Source organism: Lissotriton vulgaris, chromosome 3_1 (genome assembly GCF_964263255.1).
Source record: "Lissotriton vulgaris chromosome 3_1, aLisVul1.2, whole genome shotgun sequence".
Lineage (NCBI taxonomy): Eukaryota > Metazoa > Chordata > Amphibia > Caudata > Salamandridae > Lissotriton > Lissotriton vulgaris.
In genome coordinates, this window is record NC_141689.1 from 685,490,931 (window position 1) to 685,509,495 (window position 18,565).

An 18,565-nucleotide genomic window follows, 5' to 3' on the forward strand; every position below is an offset into this window, starting at 1 on the left:
AAACGAGGTACATTATCGAACTTGACAGTAAGGCCCCTGGGGGCCTGAACACAGGTGAAGATTTGTACACTTGTTTATAAGCACCCATCATTATACTTCATAATAGCCCCTAGATAATTAGTGTAACATCTCAGAGATTATACCTCTGGTATAGAGTGGTCTTAGATCTGACAAATAAATAAATAGGTCTATAGTTGTGGGATCAGTAACCAATTTACATCTTGGAGGTGGGGCTTATAGGCTGCCATGAATAAGAAAGAAATAACATCTGATATAAGCAAATGTCATATTCTTTCACCTCCCACTCCATGAATGTGAAAATGAATTGGATATCATTTTTCACACAAATTGAAGATAAAAAAGATAAAAAATACTAAAGAAAAAGAAATTAATTACACCATTATTTTCACATTTATAAAATATTTGCACTTGGGTTCTTCTTTTTCCTGGGGTCATGAGAGATCAAGGTACTGTGGCACATAAGAATCAAGAGTTTCGGTGAAGCTTGACTATAAATTTGTTTTGTACTTATCTCCTAGAATTTAACAGTGGTTATTGTTTAAATCCTATACAAACATTTCGTATAAACAAGTTCTAGAACATAAATGGTACTATTGTAATATAGGTTAAAAAGTACATGACACATTGCACTTTACCTGCTTGAATTTGCACAATTTGGTATTTTTAAAAATATGAATTACATGGAGGATTAACAATGCAGACACTATGTCTTTTATTGTAAATAGTATGTATATATCATGAATTTTAATTATTTATGAAATTGTGTATATATATATTTTTCCTAAGGAATGTAATTTCAAATTCGTGTACATTTTGTATTTTTCTACAGAATTTTCAGTAGATTAGACATTAGTCCCATTTGAACTTGAAATGTATGAAAAGAATATGGCACTGTCCCATTTATATGTGTAAATAATGAAGTAAACACCACTGTTTTCATATACATAGAAAGAAGGACCGCAAGGAGTTATTTTGGGCGGTTTATTTGTACAAAACTCCGCCCTTTGTTGGTTCAGAAATGCCTTAAGTACCCTCTTTGAGATCTAGTAGCGTATCATGTGATCAAGCCTCTGGCTAGAGGCGAAACGCGTCATGCAGGACAGCTTGGGTGATATTTGATGAAATAAAAAACACTTAACTTTGCACAAGATCTTGGGTCTGGCTTGTTCGTTTTTCCGGTTGGAGCAGTGGAACTGGGATGCTGGACTTCATATATATATATATATATATATATATATATATATATATATATATTACCTACTGGCGGTCGCCAGTAGGTATATATAGTTAGGATTTTTTCTCTATGGAACTTTTGAAAATTCTATGTCTAATAACTTTGGCGTTTGTGGACGGAATCGGCTGAACTTCTCAGGAAAATGGCACATTTTGTTTCTGATCAGCCCCTGAAAATTTGGGGGGGTTTCGTCAAGGGGGGCCGAGAAAAAAGGGGGGTCCCAAAACGCGTTTTTCCCATTCATTTTTCCATAGGGCGTTTGGCCTCACTTTTAGCTGAATGGATTTACACGAAACTTGGCAAAATTGTAGGGACTGTTAGCCCGATGTGCCTTTGCTGGGTCTCAATATATGTGCTCCAGTGGATTTTGAGAAATTAACGTTTTAAAAAACAGATATATCTGTGACAGCGTCCCGGATAGCGCACCAGTTCGCGTACTTTTCGCGTAACGGAGCTTTGCGAAGCGAAGCTGAATGGCTCTCCGGTGCCTGTCAACATTCTAAACAGTCCGTAGTGGCCGCCATCTTGTCTCTCGGTAGGATCGAGAGACAAGAGGAGGCCAAAACGAAGGGGCAAATGACCATAAGGGGGCATCGTAGATCCTCCCTGCTGACCCCCTAGGTTTGATCTGGAGGCTTTAAAAGGGCCCCGCCGGGCAAAAAAAAATAAAAAAAAAATGTTTTTTTTCGTGGGGTGCGCCCGGTACGCGTACCGGAAAGCGGTCTGGGGAGCGTACTATAAGGAAACAAGAATGATTGACTTTTAACTTATTGTATGTTTATTGATTGTTCGTTTTGTTGTTTTTTTTGTTTATTTTTATTTACGTACCAACATGTAGGTACCAATGCAGAGTCTACAAATCAATAAACGCCGTCTCCTTTGTAAATATCTTGCCTGTTGTTATAGAAGTTATTGTGGTATATGGAATTCATACCATAGTCTGTCAGGAAAGCCGAAACAACATGGAGGCAGGAGATGATAAAGAGATGTTAAATACACATTGGGAGATTATATAGTGGAAGAAAGGAAGTAGCTATGAGCAAAGTTAGTATGTAACACAAAAAAGTTGCACAGTATATTTAAAGTCTGACTTCACGTTATAATCAATTTGCTACTAGTTTACAATATACATATAAAAATGAATAATGTGTCAAACAATTTTTGAATTAAGAAATAATAATTTATTATTCTGATTGTTTCTCAAAATGTAAAAGAAATTCTAAAAAATCATTATCATTTTTTTCTTCATTTTCCAGTAGAAAATCTACTGCATCCACACATTGCAGAAGTTCAGTGTTTATTGAATCGTCATAGAAATCATGGTCAATTTCCGTCTCGTTTTGTGTTCCTGCTTCAATTTGCAAGTTATTTTCTTGTTGTCCTTCCATTTTGTATTCTGAAAAATGAATTTTTAAAAAATATATCAGTACAGATAGGGCACTGTTGGGTTTCAGTACAGACAGGCAGTTTGGTTATTTAAACAGTGATTTTTTCGTTGGGCTGTGTATGGTATCAAATTGGAAGTAGAAATATGAAGAAAATTATCAAATAAACTCTTAGTCAATTCTGAATTATACTAGACAAGTCTAACTCCATCCATAACTCAGGGCCGGCGCTAGGCATGGGCAGCGTGGGCTGCCGCTCAGGGCCTCGCACTCAGCCCACCAGCAAGGGGCCATGCACTGGTGATGTGTCCTTTTGTTTCCCTGGAGATCTATCACAAAGAAAGGTGTCGCCTGCAATTAAGGTCCATTGGAGGGGGCCCCCTCCTTGGGCCTCTCATGGATGGTGTCAGGAGGTATAGGGGAGGGAGAAGGAGACGCTCCCTCAATTGCAAGGAGACCATTCACAGACACTGTGGGGGGCCCATTGTCCAGCATTTTGGCGTACCCACAGTTTTAACTTTTAGACCACAATCAATTCTCACACCTATGAAGGTGTGAGAAATGCGTGTGGAGTAAAAGTTCAAACTGTGGGGGCGTCAAAATGCTGGACAATGGGGCCCCCACAGTGTCTGTGAATGTTCTCCTTGCAAGGGGCCACTTATGTAAATTGGAGGGGGCCTCGCGCACGTTCCCTTTTAGCCCAGGGCCTCGCAAATCCTAGGATCGGCCCTGCCATAGCTAAAACAGAGAAGTCTATTTTATTTATAAGTATTACAGAGTGATAGAATATAACTGTCAGAAAATGTTTTTCTAATTAGCTCACAGTACAGAACATACTTCAGTTTTAAAAATAATATTTTACCTTTTAAATATAACTTGAAGTTATCAGTTGATTTTTAGTGGATATGCACTTCACGAAGTAGTAGTCAAAATGGCTGTGTTTCTCTCTCTTTGTTTATATATATTCAGGTACATAACCAATCAAATGTCATGATATAATAGTAGAAATTCAAAGTAATATTTTAATTGGTTGTCATTTCCAACACTTCCGATATGTTTTGTGAAGTAATTTACCTCAGGGATTTTAGAGAGTTCTACATGCTAAATGGCTAAATGGTATTCCAACGAAATTTGTGAAAATGTTAGGGATTGGTATGTAGTATGAGCTAATGTTTAATTATTGAAAGTGTCTCCAGTGGTTTTTCTGTAAATTTCTTTGCCACCTTTTTTGAGCGAGTGCTTGTCAGTGCGTGTCCCGGTACGCGAACCTGCAGCGTTACGGGAGTCCTCCATTTTGTGTTTCGGTAGAATTGAGATATAAGATGGAGGGTAAATAATGTTCAGAATGGGTACATTGGGGCACTTTAGACGTATCCTGTCCCCCTAGGTTTTCTGAGGGTGGCTGAGGAGGCTCATATATGTCGGAAAAAAAAATTGAATTTTTCGCGTGGTTAGCTGCCGGTACGCGAACTGGGTAACGAACCGGGAAGCGAATATAAGTGAAAATAAGTGAAAAAAGGTACATTCGAAATTTCAAATGAGTAATTTAAGTTAAGGTAGCTCTGAAAAGAGCTTTTGGGTTCTGTGTAAGTTCTAGAAACTTATAAGTAGGAACCAATACGCATTCTTAAATTTAGTATGAAAACTCTGTTCCCCTCATCTGAGAAATGCACGCTATCTCCTCTGTAGATATCTTGCATATAGTAACGTAAGTTATTGTTGTAGATGCAGCCCATTCCATGGTCTCTCATGTAAGCTGAAACAGATTTATTTACATACTTCCTCGATTTCTCAATTTGTGGACAAAATTGATTGGACCACCTCCATTTTTGTCTTTGGCATATATTGGAATATACCAAGGCAGTTTGAGGAAAAAGTGTCATCAATTGCTGAAAGGTGTCTTTTAGGAGCATTTCCAGACCTACCCCAGTCAAAGTGCCCAAATCGTTTCCTCCACAGTGCACTATTATGAGGTCAGGGTTTGGCAAATGCAAAAAGGTTTTCACCAATGGTATCAATTGGTGACATTTCAATCCTCTTCGACCAATCCATTTTATTTCCACATTTTGTAAATTGAGGTTGTGTAAATTTCTGTTATCAGCATACCTGTGAGCCCAGTGGATGTAGCTATGTCCAAGAATCCAGACTGAAAACATGGCTAGAGGAGTTTTTGCTGCAGTCAGATGAAGTGTGGGAATGAAATGGCAGTTGAAATAGTGAAGTTTGTAATGAAAAAAAATGAGGAGTTTAAGTGCAAATGATTCATTAGCAGTGATTGGTGTATTTCCATTGCTGAAAACAGAAAGTTAGGGTGCATGGATGTGTTCTTTGAAAGTTGTATTTTGAATGGTTATTTAAAAATGTTGTTATGAAACCTTGCAGTGGATTAGCAGGTGTACTGAGAGTTCAGAGTTCATTTGAAACATTGTTGTGTGAACTTGTAAACATGAGAGGTCTGGCAGGCGGTAGTTGCTATGGAAAAGAGGTAGAAAGGGCAGAGGGGGGAAGGGTGTTGATTTGAAAATAGTGAGGGAAGAGTTTTGATTGGCTGACATGAGAGATATGTGTGATGAATATCAGCGTTTCAGCGCCTTTAATGGTTCCAGCCTCTGGAGTGCATACCTTTAATTCTGCTAAAGAATAATTGGTGTGTTTCTGAGTCTGTTTTGAATTTCAAAAATAATTTGTAAAGGTGAGTTATCATTTATATATTTTAGATAAAGACTAGTATGCTTTTTTGCGTAAATAAGAAAGTCAGCTGTGTATTTAAAATGATGTTTTGCGTCAAGTGTTTGCATTCTGCTTTCAAAGGCGATTTTGGATTCTTTTACCAATTGTAATTGTAGATAATGTAAAGTATTAGTACTGACAAGGTGTGTATGTACATAGGAGCTGTGCTGTATTTTCAAATTATGATCAGAAAATCGTTTTTAAGGTAAAGGCATGCTTTAAAAAATTATGAGAAATTATTTACTTGTGATGTGACTCCTGCAATGCGTCGGTTTTGCGGAACAGATATATGATGCATTTGTGTTGTTATTGTTACGGTGTATATGTAAAAAATGATGCATAAGTGTTGCACGGGCATTGTAAATACTCTCCTATGTGTGTTTAGCAATTTCAAGTCACTTCCCCCGGGTTCAAGGGTCTTGTAAATACGTCCCCATGTGTGTCTGGTCATTTGAAGTCACTTTTCCCGTAGTGCATGGCCCTTGTAAATACGCCCCTATGTGTGCCTGAAAAATTTTCATTTTGATTGTTTGAGTTACATAGCCATGTTAAAAGTTATTGAAAAAAAAGGTGCAAGTTCCTTAAAAAAACGTTTTCATGTGCATTAGGGCATTTTAAGTCTGTTCTCCATGAATGTAGATGTATTATTGTTTTACATAAAAGGTTTAAAAACTTTTTTTGAAATCAAATGCATGCACACTTAGGGCCCGATGTAGGTGGTCGTTTCAGGCCATTTACCGACCGGTTACGGCCGATTTCGGCCGTTTCCGACTGGTAAATGGCCAATCGGTATGTAGGGGCCTAAATCCAAGGCCACATGTAGGTAAATCTACATTTACAGAATCGGTAAAATTACCGATTTGGTAAAATACCGAATCGGTAATTTTACCGATTCTGTAAATTTCCTATGTAGGTGGGACTCTTCTGAGTCCCAAAGGCCTTAACGAATCGGTATTTTAGCATGAAATCCAACTTCATAGTAAAATACCGATTCCGGTGTGCATGCACATGTGTGCATGCACACCTATGTCATGTGACAGGCAGACCTGCCCTTAGGGCAGGTATGCCTGCCACATGGCACCTGTGCCTGTTTTGAGGGTGCCAGAGGGTGTCAAAGTGACACCCCCTGCACCCTTGTGAATTCTTTAATTACCGATTCGGTAAATACCGAATCGGTAATGCCTAGTCATTCCTATGGGCTTCAAAGCCCATAGGAATGATTGATTGTTTGAGTTACATAGCCATGTTAAAAGAAAATGATGCATAAGTGTTGCACGGGCATTGTAAATACTCTCCTATGTGTGCTTAGCAATTTCAAGTCACTTCCCCCGGGTTCAAGGGCCTTGTAAATACGTCCCCATGTGTGTCTGGTCATTTGAAGTCACTTTCCCCGTGGTGCAAGGCCCTTGTAAATACGCCCCTATGTGTGCCTGTAAAATTTTCATTTTGATTGTTTGAGTTACATAACCATGTTAAAAGTTATTGAAAAAATGGTGCAAGTATCTTAAAAAAACGTGTTGATTTGTATTAGGGCATTTTAAGTCAGTTCCTCAGGAATGTAGGTGTATAATTGTTTTACATAAAAGGTTTAAAAACTTTTTTTGAAATTAAATGCATGCACACTTAGGGCCCGATGTAGGTGGTCGTTTCAGGCCATTTACCGACGGGTTACGGCCGATTTCGGCCGTTTCCGACCGGTAAATGGCCAATCGGTATGTAGGGGCCTAAATCCAAGGCCACATGTAGGTAAATCTACATTTACTGAATCGGTGATATTGTTTTTGATGGTAAAATACCGATTCGTAAAGGCTCCTGGCACTTTGAAGAGTCCCACCTACATATGGGTGGCATGAAATCGGTATATTTACCAATGTTTTATTTTAACGAATCGGTAAAATTACAGATTCGGTAATTTTACCGATTCTGTAATATATTGCCCCCTACATAACAAATTTTGTAAACTGGTCGGTAACGGCCGAAAATACCGTTTTTCGGCCAATACCGACCGACCTACATCTGTCTCTTAAAGTTTTAGGGAAAGATTTATGATGGTTGTGCGCCTCTTTTGTGTTGCTGTTGCATCACTTTTATAATGCAGGAGAGATTTACAAGATGCACCATGTTGCAAAACAGCAGCCGCGGGTCGTGGAGGGAGTTACGGTGGGGCAGGTAGGCGGGGAGGGGGAGGGGCAGGGTGGAGGGACGTAAACACTGGCATATGGATTATTGCAGGTAGGTACACAATTTAATGTGCGTAAAGTTCAATGTGGGCTTTTCGTTGCAGGGTGGGCAGTCATTTGTATGAAAGCCCTGTAATATTATCACTATCACAGTTAAATTAAAAATATTTTATTGAATCATTTTTATAGCATTGTTTATTCTAATTCTTACGGTTATTGATTTACTGTTTGGTAATAGTGGTTAATAACATTTTTTATTATATTTTACCACAGATTCAACTGCAGATTATTTGGAAATTAGACAATGCCGTCTAAGGATAGAATTTGAAAGGCTACGAAACGTCAAAGACAGCAGTTTACTAAAAGCTTGCAGCAGTCCTCTACATTAAAATTACCTCAAGGCACAAAGAGAGCTCCGGGTAAGAGAACGAAATCATTCCTTAGAAACATTTGTAGAAACAAAAGTATAACTACAGAACAAGTTTTAGTCCAGAAAAAGAGAGCCAATTTAAATGGAAAGGAAAGGCCCGTCAAAAAAGTTTGTGCTAGAGCAGGAGATAACTCTGTGCATGGCAGTAGAAGGGAAAATATATTCAGGGACATTCGTAGGCGAATGTTCCGCAACAGGGTAATTGTGAATTTGGTAAAACAATTTAAGAAAGGTCAACAGAAAGTGTCATTTTATAAGAAAAAGAAAAATGTAGAGAAAATTATTGATCAGGCTTTCGAACTTAAGCGAAAGTTATTTATTTTGGTAATTAATAGAATTAGGAAACTAAACAAGGTAATCTATGTTTTCAAATCTAATAGTAGATGGAAGAGAGAAGTTAATCGAAGTAATTTTTGTGAAGTTTTCTTAGGAGAATGGATGCATGGTTCAAATAGTGAGGCATTTTTTAATGAGGAGAGTTATTTTCAGGACAAAGATTTGGTGCATGCAGTTGACAGCAGTGGTCGAGCATATGAGGTAAAAGATGGTCGTCCGGTTGAAAAAGAAATACTTGTGTCTGCAGATGCAGAAGAGGTGTTAAGTGATGAGGTTTTAGGGAGACGTCCTAAGGGACCAGTGTACACCTGGAAGTGTAGTTCTATTTGCAGTGTGCGACAGGATTCCATCAATTTGCTTTGTGATTTTATACGGACATTTAATAAGAAAAGTGTAAAGCAAAAAATAAAGTTATGCAAGAATTAAATCCTTGCAGAGTGAGACAAGTGACAGGTTTGCATGGTCATTTACTGGCTTGTCTTTCTAGGAGAGTATGCCAGAGTGTATTTCATCATTTCAGGATGCTAGCAGTGCATCATAATAAAGTGAGGAAATTAGTTAGAATGTTGTATTATGCTAAGAGTCCAGCAATTATGCTTAAAAAATTAAGCAGAGCTCTTTTGCATGGTTCTGAAGTAGATGTGAAGAATATTTGTCAAGAAATTGAGTTCTGTTACTTTGCTGGTAAAGAGAACAATGTTGATATTGAACCACTAGAAGAAGGTAATGTGGAAGACAGTGTACAGATTTTCAGTACAGATAAGTTTCACAAGGAAATTTCCACGTTTATGGTGAAATCAAGTGAGAGGCCTAATTTCACTTGTGTGTGTTGTCGACGGACTTATTATAAGAATCAGACTAAGTTAGTGGATTTATATGCAAAAAGTGATATGGAAAACAATAGTGAATGGAAGGATTTTGCCACATACTTGATGGTAGAAAATTGTTTTGATTTGGGAGCGGACCAACGTATGTGTACTTATTGCTATAACAAATTAAACCAAAACCAGATGCCTGCTGCTAGAGCGGTTTATAATAATCTGGAATTAGTTGACATTTCTTCTGAATTGAAGGATTTAAATACTTATGAATCTATTTTGATTCAAAGTGTCCATCCCTTCCAGGCTATTGTACGAATGGAGCCAAAGACAGGGAAGTTGCCTCCAACAGATTTACAGAGAGGATTAACGGGAAGGGTTGTTTATTTGCCTTTGGATTTGAAGAAAAACATTAATACAATTGGAGTAGAGAAAGTGGAAGAGGAACCTCTGGTTATCATAGTTAATGGTGTTCCGACAAAGAGTAAGAAAATCTGGCAAGATTTAGTGGATGTTAGGAAAGTCAAAAAGGCAACATTGTATTTGATAAAAAATAATGAGTACTACAAGAATGTATGTGTTGCAGAAGAGGAAGTAAGTGAAGAAGAGGACGGCGATTTGTGTCCTGGACAAATTGAGAAAGTAGAAGCCTCTAAAAAGGAAGAAATATATGAACATTATAGTGTTCATCCTTTGCATTCCAAGGAAGTCATGGGGAATGCTATTGAGTTGTTTCAAATGAAACAAGCCAAACGGAGTCCCATTAGTGTTTGGGAGGAAAGTTTGGAAGCTCGATGTTTCCCACAGTTATTTCCCACAGGTCGAGGAGGACGATATGATGAGCGACCTGTTCAAATTCCTGCTTCAGAATACCGGACTTTACGATTGTATGCAGAAGATCCTAGGTTTCGTCAATGCATTCCCTATTTATTTCATCTACTGTTTGAAAGTGATCTCTCTGGATTGTCTTATGCAGTGAACCACATCTTGAAAAGTGGTGTACAACTGCGAAATATCTCGGCAAGGGACTTTATGGATAAAGTCAATGTGCAAGACAGTATTTTGGATTCTCACCTGATTAATCTCATGGCTTGTCAGCGTGGTACTAATGAGTATTAGTACCGCCGTCATGGTGACTTAAAATGTATGCTGAGGAACTTAGGAACTCCCACATGGTTCCTCACTCTCAGCTGTGCTGAGTATGGCTGGGAAGACTTACTTAAATTTCTACGAGAGGTAAATGGAAACATTGAAAATATTGAATTCAAGACACCCAGAGAACTGTGCTCTTTGGATCCAGTGAATGTATGCAGGTACTTTAATCATAGATTTGAAGCTATGATGTCTTTCATCACGAACAAGAAAAATCCACCTCTTGGAGAGGTGTTGGATTTCTTCTGGAGAAATGAGTATCAAGCAAGAGGTGCTCCTCATATACATATGCTGCTATGGATCAAAGATGCACCCAAATTTGGAACAGATCCGGATGACTTAGTGATGAGTTTCATAGAACAGTATGCTACATGTGCTGTTCCAAAGACAAACGAAGACAAAAGTCTAAGAGAACAAGTTTTACGGTTTCAAAGCCATCGTTGTGGAAAGTACTGTCGTCGTAAATTCAGAAACAAGGACAAGTACTACACCAAATGTCGTTTTGCATTTCCACGGTCGGTGATATCAAAAGGAAGAGTTAACAATTTGATGTCTTCGCTGCGACATAATGTGACGAGGAAATCACCCAAAAACACATACAATTTGAAAAGAAACGAAGAGTCCAAGTACATCAACGACTACAACCCAGTGATTTTGTCGATGTGGAATGCTAACATGGATATACAGTTTGTGGCTGACAACTGTATGGCTGTGGCTCGGTATGTGACGTCTTACATCACCAAAAAAGAAAAGACAGAACTGAAGGATATGTGGGAGGATATTTCCCATGAAAAGAGCCTCAGTAAGAAGTTGTACAGTTTCAGTCTGAAGATGTTGTCGCATCGAGAAATCGGAGCTTATGAATGTTCTGACCGGTTATCTTCAGCAAGTCTCTATGCCAAATCTAGGAGTATCATTTGGGCGAGTCTTGGTCTTACTGCAACGCGTAATCGAGTTCTGAAACCTGTACGGGAAATTGAGTATTTGGCGGAGAAGGAGCCAAACAGTACAGATATTTTGAAGACCAACATGTTGGATACATATTATCCAAATAGAAGCAGTCACCTGGAGAATGCTTGTCTGTATGATGTTCTTCTTCAAAATTACGTTTTCAAGAGGATCATCAAAGAAGATATTGATAAAGGAGTGTATGCTGTAATTGGAAGTGAGGGATGTCTGGTCAAGCAAAAAAAATGGCAATTGATAAATCATCGAAAATTGGATTGCGAATCTCCCGAAAGAAAATAGTTTTTCTATTTAGCTCTTTTGCAACTTTTCAAGCCTTGGCGTGCAGAAGAGGAACTGCTTGGGGATTTCCTCTGTTACAAAGACTCTTTCAATGTAGCCAAGGAGTCCATAGAATGTCCTGTTTTTCCAAAATATCTACAAATGTTGAATGCAGAAATTGAGCAGGAAGCAACAATTGCAGCTGAGATTGCTAGAGACAGTTCTCAGGACATTCAGAGTTCTGTTTCATTGAGTCAGGATCCACTAGGAGAACCAGTTATTGAAAATGAAGCTGCCACTGCCATGATTGAAGTGGAAAGAGCCATGGCACAAGCTCAGAAGAATGCGGTTAACTTAGAAGATTTGGAAAGACAACTTAACGTTGAGCAGAGGAAAATATATGACGAAGTTACCAACCAAATTGAGCATGGATTAAGTCATGAGAAGGAAGAGTGCTCATATACGTCGTTGAAGCCTGTCCGACTATACGTGAGTGGAGAAGCAGGAACTGGAAAAAGTTTCCTTATTAAAGTATTTTCATGTTATCTGCAGAAAAGGACTGAGTCATCGCTGTCTTGTGTTGTGACCGCTCCAACTGGACTGGCAGCTCATAACATTAAAGGGATTACTTTGCATCGGTTACTGATGCTGCCAGTGGAGCATGATAACAAATTACAACATCACAAATTATCTGGGGATACTTGTTGTGAAGTATCTAGAGTGTTGAAGAAGATGAAACTTCTTATCATTGATGAGGTAAGCATGGTTTCCAATGTCATGCTTGCCTTTGTGCATTTGAGAATGCAGGAAGTTTTTAAAACAGAGTATGATGTGTTATTCGGTGGCAAACACATCATTGTTTTTGGTGATCTTCTGCAGCTGACACCAGTGAAAGGACAACCAGTGTTTAAACTGCTTACACATGAAGATACCAAGAAGTGCCTAGGGAGCATTGGCAACGTTAACATATGGTTAAACTTCAGTTATGCTGAGCTGCGTGAAAATATGCGTCAGGCGAAGGATGAAGATTACAAGAATATTCTGCAAGATGTTAGAATCGGGAAAGTGACTGAGCGTGGTAAAGAAGCTTTACATGCACGCTTACTGTCAAATTTATATCCAGAAGGAGACGTTTAGCCAGAGGATATTTTTCAGAAAATTACTGTGAAGAAATCTGGAATATGTTTGATGCCAACTCTTGCAGAATGTTCCATCTTCAACAACAAAATGTTGAATTTAGAAAAACAAGAGATTGTGAAACTGGAAGCTATTGACAAAATAGAGCATATGGGAGCAACAATTATTTTGTCTGAGAATTTGAAATCTAAATTGGATTCATTAGAGAAGACTATATCTAAAACTGCAGGTTTTGAAAAGACTTTGAATGTGTGCTTAAATTGCCGAATCATTTTGAGAAGGAATTTACATGTTGAAAGAGGTCTGGTAAATGGATCAATGGGTAATGTTGTTGATTTTGAGAAATACAGAAGTAGAGATGGAATTGAATTTTTAAAAATTAAATTTGATGGCATTGAGGAAGTACAGCTAATTGGTCGTTGCACAGCAAGGTTTTTGCTTGTAAAAGACTTATATCTTCGCCGTAAGCAGTTTCCTGTTTGCTTGGCATATGCGGTGACAATTCATAAATCGCAAGGTTTAAGTGTAGACACTGCTTTAGTGAATATTGGCAGTTCTGTATTCAAAGAGGGTATGGCTTATGTAGCATTGTCACGAGTCAGAACTTTATCTGGATTGTACTTGATTGACTGTGATGTCACAAACATTTGTGCGGATCTAGATTGTGTTAAGCAATACAATAGGTTAAGAAGAGAGTATGCGCCACATTTGCCTCAATATCCTTTGTTTGAGAAACGTGTGGTAGGCTGGAAATGAAGAAATATCAGTAATAGTAGGGAGGTTGAAGCAAAAAGACCAAAAGTTGAAGGATCCAAAAATTGTAAGCAGGAATAAAATGAATTCTGTTGAAAATGTTGTTGGTTTTAAATTTGAAAATAGTTCTGGTGTCAACTGCTATGCTAATGTAGTTGTTAATGTTCTCTTTTCACTAGAGACTTTCAAAGAACAGATTGTGATCAATTCAGAACAAAGTTTATGCTGTTTATTGAATTCTGTGTTAGAGAAATGTAGTGCTGATAGAACGAGAGTAGAAAGTGTGTCTGAAATTCATTTTCTGTTAGACGAATGTTCAGGTCAAACAGAATTCTCTGAAAATATTCAGCAGGATTGTCAGGAGTTTTTAATGTATATGCTTGATGTATTGCAAGATGAGGGTGTAGATGTAGATTATCTATTTGGCCTTTCTTATCTATGGCAGCATGACTGCGAGAACTGTAGGCTATCAAGTACTACTAGTGTAGACTCAGAAAGATTTATATATTTAACTTTGCCTGACAGTAAATCAGTATCCTTCAATAAGCTAGTAAAGGCAGCCGATCAAAACATGGAGTGCAGCCAATGTAAGTCTGGAATACTGTCCACGTTAATTTTACGAAGTTATGGCCAGTATGTCATTTTAATGTTTCAACGATGTAGGCCTGATGGAACTAAATTGACAACTTTAATTAATAATTTTGTGGCTTCGCAGTTGTCAATATCAGGAAGGACTTTTATAACTACTGCAATTATATATCATAACGGTCCTTCAACTAATTCAGGACATTATACAGCTTATTTAAAATCTGGAAACGGTTGGTCATTCTGCAATGATTCTGTTTTAACTTTCAAAAAAAGATTGCCTTTCCACCTTCAAAATTCTTACCTGGTGTTCTTATAACCAAAATGTTAGGAAAGGTAGCTTGGGATTTGTTTAGAGGAATTTCCAGAGGTTCTAATGGCTCCTACTCTATATGGCCTTGTGGATAATTGTAGTACAGAGCGAAAACTGTTTGTTTTTATAAGCTAAGTCAAGCAGCAGATCAAAATAAGGAGTAGAGGAAATGTAAGTCTGCAATGCTGTCCATATTTTTTATAGAAACTTATGGGTGAAATGTCATTTTACAATTTGAACTACATAAACTGGATGAAAAAAAGTTGTTAAGTCTAATTAAAATTTTTTGGGCTACACAGTCATCGATTTCAGGAAGAACAATTGCAACTGCAGCTATTATATAATATGCTGGTCCTTTGACAACATCTGGATATTACACAGCTTATTTGAAATTTAAAAAAGGCTAGTCTTTCAGCAAACATTACTCAATACTCGTACTCAATGTTGCCTTTTGACTTGATTTTTGAAGTCAGAATTTAGGGTAGGTATTTGGACTATAATGTTTCTAGGTGTTGCTGTAACTTAGTGTGCTGTTTTAAATTGCTTTGTATGTCTCAGTTTTCTTAAAACAATGGAGTTTATCTTTCAGAAAGTGGCGGGCAGAAAATAGTAACAGCACAACAGAGTATAAACTGTTCATAGGACATCCTTTGACGTCATAGAAAGTAAGTTACTTTGGAGGAGTTCTTATTTCTGCTTAGTTATATAATTTGGGTTTTTTAAACACAATCATTTTGATTGCGTTTTATTTCCCCGCTGTTATATGATGAATACCTTCAACTCACTGTTTTCAGTGAAATTTGATATTTTCTGATAACAGCAAAAATAAACCATTAAATATGTTTAATTAATTTTCTACTTTGAATTGTGATTTATAATATGCATTCATTTTGTCTCATGCTCACTCTTTTTTTACCACCTTGTATTAATGTTTGTTCTTTCATACACAGATTAAAAGTATAAAAATGATAATTCAGTACGGTAATGACAATTATAAGGTAAGTGTTTAGTACTCTTTACGTTACATGTCTATCAGATTTAAGTTTTATTAGTTCCACTGCTTCATTTCTTTAGCCCTTAGTTTCCTGCCTTTGCTACTTCCTTCATTTCTTTTTCTATTACTTATTTATACTACTCTATTCACTTCTTTTATCAGTCCCTCTTTCAACAGTAACTGTGTGTTACTCCCTCTATTTGTCTTTCTTTTCACATTACTCTCTGTTTATTTACTCGTTTTTAAAAAAAAAAAAAAAAATGTTAGTTCGCTTCCGGTTCGCGTACCGGAACGGTAACCGGGAAGCGTATCAAAAGAAATAGAGGATGCTAGAGTGCTAAACATTCTAGCAATTTTTTTTAAAAGGGAATGTAGTTCTGAAAAGAACTTTTTTTTAAATTATTTTTGATGTTTTATATTTTTTTTGTGTTTTTTTGGAGGAAGGGGAAACAAAAATGATTCACTTCAAAGGGCTCAACAGGAGCAAAAAAAACTACTTTCTTGGACGTTTTGGACATTGATGATTTTCATATGCTCGATTTATTAGAGTAATACTCCTCTCTCCACATGAAATTAATTTTCCACAAGCTACACATGTCAATCTCATCTGCCCAAAGTTCTTTTGGAGATTTGGGACCGTTTCCCTTGCCTCTGATTCAGTTATTGCTAGGTCATTGGTGGATGTTTTGGCCGGTCGGGGGTTATCCACCAAATCTTTAAGTTGTGCAGCACTATAATTAAGAGGGTGCCACCTCTCCATGTGTCGATGCAGGGTATAATTACCATAGCTATATTTTTTCTCGGTCCCTCTGGAGAGTTTATCGTGGCAGATGAGGCAGGTAACGTACCTGGCATTTACTTTCTTTTCATGAGGAGGAAAAGAAAAAAATTGCCAGATAAAATTTACTTTAACATAGGACGTCCTTGGCATTTCTTTCAAAAACCGCCTTGTCCCTTGCTCCTGTTCCTCGTCTTCCTCTTCTTCTTCCTCTTGTTGGAAGATGACCTGGCTAGTTGGTCCTCTCTTCTTTGGTGGTGGTGGTGGTGATGGGGATCCACCAGCTGCAGCTAATACAAATGCCATGTCTAAGCAAGCAAAAACAGGTCTTTCTCTCATAAAAATGAAAGTCGGAGTGAGGAAAAAAGGTGGGACTTTCATCATTTGGGAAAAAAAATGTTCTAAACCAATGAAAAGTGTTTATTTTACGTCATATGATCAAGCGTTCCATCATTAGGAAAAAACTAAAAGTAAAATGAACCAATGAAAAGTTTTATGAACTAGTCACATGACCTGTTATGCTTACGTTAGGCGTTCCGCGCCGCGGATCGTTTCCGGGGCTTTGCGTTTCGCACCTTGGTTCGCGTTCCAGAACGCTTCCGGGTGCGCTAACGCAGCACGTCATAAGGGGCATTACGTAGTAAGGCGATACGTTGTGTTTACGCGACGCGTCACGATGTGGCTTTCTAACGCGGTACTTGCACTAACGGAACGTTTACCGGTTCGCGGACCGGCAGCGAAACAAGAAAATATAATTTAAACTAGAATATAAATTGAATTAAAAAAATATAATACAAAAATATATAAAATATATTTGTGAATTAGAATAAGAATATATTTTACAGCTATAGGTATTAGCTTTTAAAAAACCATTGAAACTCACTGAAAAAACCATAGGTTATAGACCATATATAGTTAGGGATTAGCATTTACAAAACATTGAAAATTCACTGAAAAAACCATAGGTTATAGACCATATATAGTTAGGGATTAGCATTTACAAAACCTTAATTTACTCGCACAAAACCATAGAAATTCGCATATATAGTTAGTTGCAATAACTATATATCGCGCACCCGCAATCCACTGCTGATGATGTCACATATTACATCATTCATGACATGGTCAGTGACATCACTGATGACATCACTGATGACATTATCCAGTGACTGTATGTTTCTGTAAAGTTAAAATATGTCTTACATATTAAAGAATGAGTGGATGTATAAGTGTCTGGATGAAGCATTTAGTAGGTGCATGACTGACTGTATGAGAGAGTGATTAAATGAGTCTCACTGAGTGCATGGGTTAGTGACTAAACTGTATTAATTTGTGCATCATTATATCTGTTCTGTAAACTGCTGCATGTGTTGATCAGTAGCTATATGAGTAACTATAAGGGTTATTGATTGGTTGCCCAAGTATTTGTATGGGAGACTGAGTGTGTGTGTGGGTGGCTGGGAGGTGTGTGACTCTGTGCATAGATGTGTGAGCAGTTGATTCACTAGATGTATGGGTTCAAAAGTGCATGTGGAAACAGCTGTATGGGCGGTTGACTGTGTGCATGAGTGTATTGGTGAGTGAATGGATTTCTCAGTGCTACATGTCAAAGTAAGAACATATGTAAAACACAGTACATGTGAGAGTTGACATATATAAATAACTGTGCATAAGAGCCAGTGAATGTGTGAGTGGCTGTATGGATCATTGTGAACATGTATCAGGGATTGTATAAGAGAGTAAATATGTGTTAGTATATGTTTGAATAAGTAAGGTGTGTATAACTGTATAGTTGAGAAAATGGAGGTGTGATTGATTCTTTGCATGACTGACTAGGTGTGTGAGTAACTCCATGGATAAGTGACAGTCTGTGAGTGTCTGTTTATACTGATTGTATCTAAGGTTATATTAGAGTCTGAAGATGTTCATTGTATTATCACATAAATGATATCATCAGTGATGTGATCAGTAATGTCAAATGAGATGTCATCAGTGATGGCATCAGTGATATCATTTGAGATGTCATCAGTGATGTCATTTGAGATGTCATCAGTGATGTCATCAATGATGTCACTGACCATGTCATGAATGATGTAATATGTGACATCATCAGCAGTGGATTGCGGGTGCGCGATATATAGTTAGTGCAACTAACTATATATGCGAATTTCAATGGTTTTGTGCGAGTAAATTAAGGTTTTGTAAATGCTAATCCCTAACTATATGTGGTCTATAACCTATGGTTTTTTTTAGTGAATTTTCAAGGTTTTGTAAATGCTAATCCCTAACTATATATGGTCTATAACCTATGGTTTTTTCATTGAATATATATATATATATATATATATATATATATATATATATATATATATATATATATATATATATATATATATATATATATATATATATATACATATATATATATTACCTACTGGCTATTGCCAGTAGGTATATATAGTTAGGATTAATTCCCTATGGCATTTCTGAAA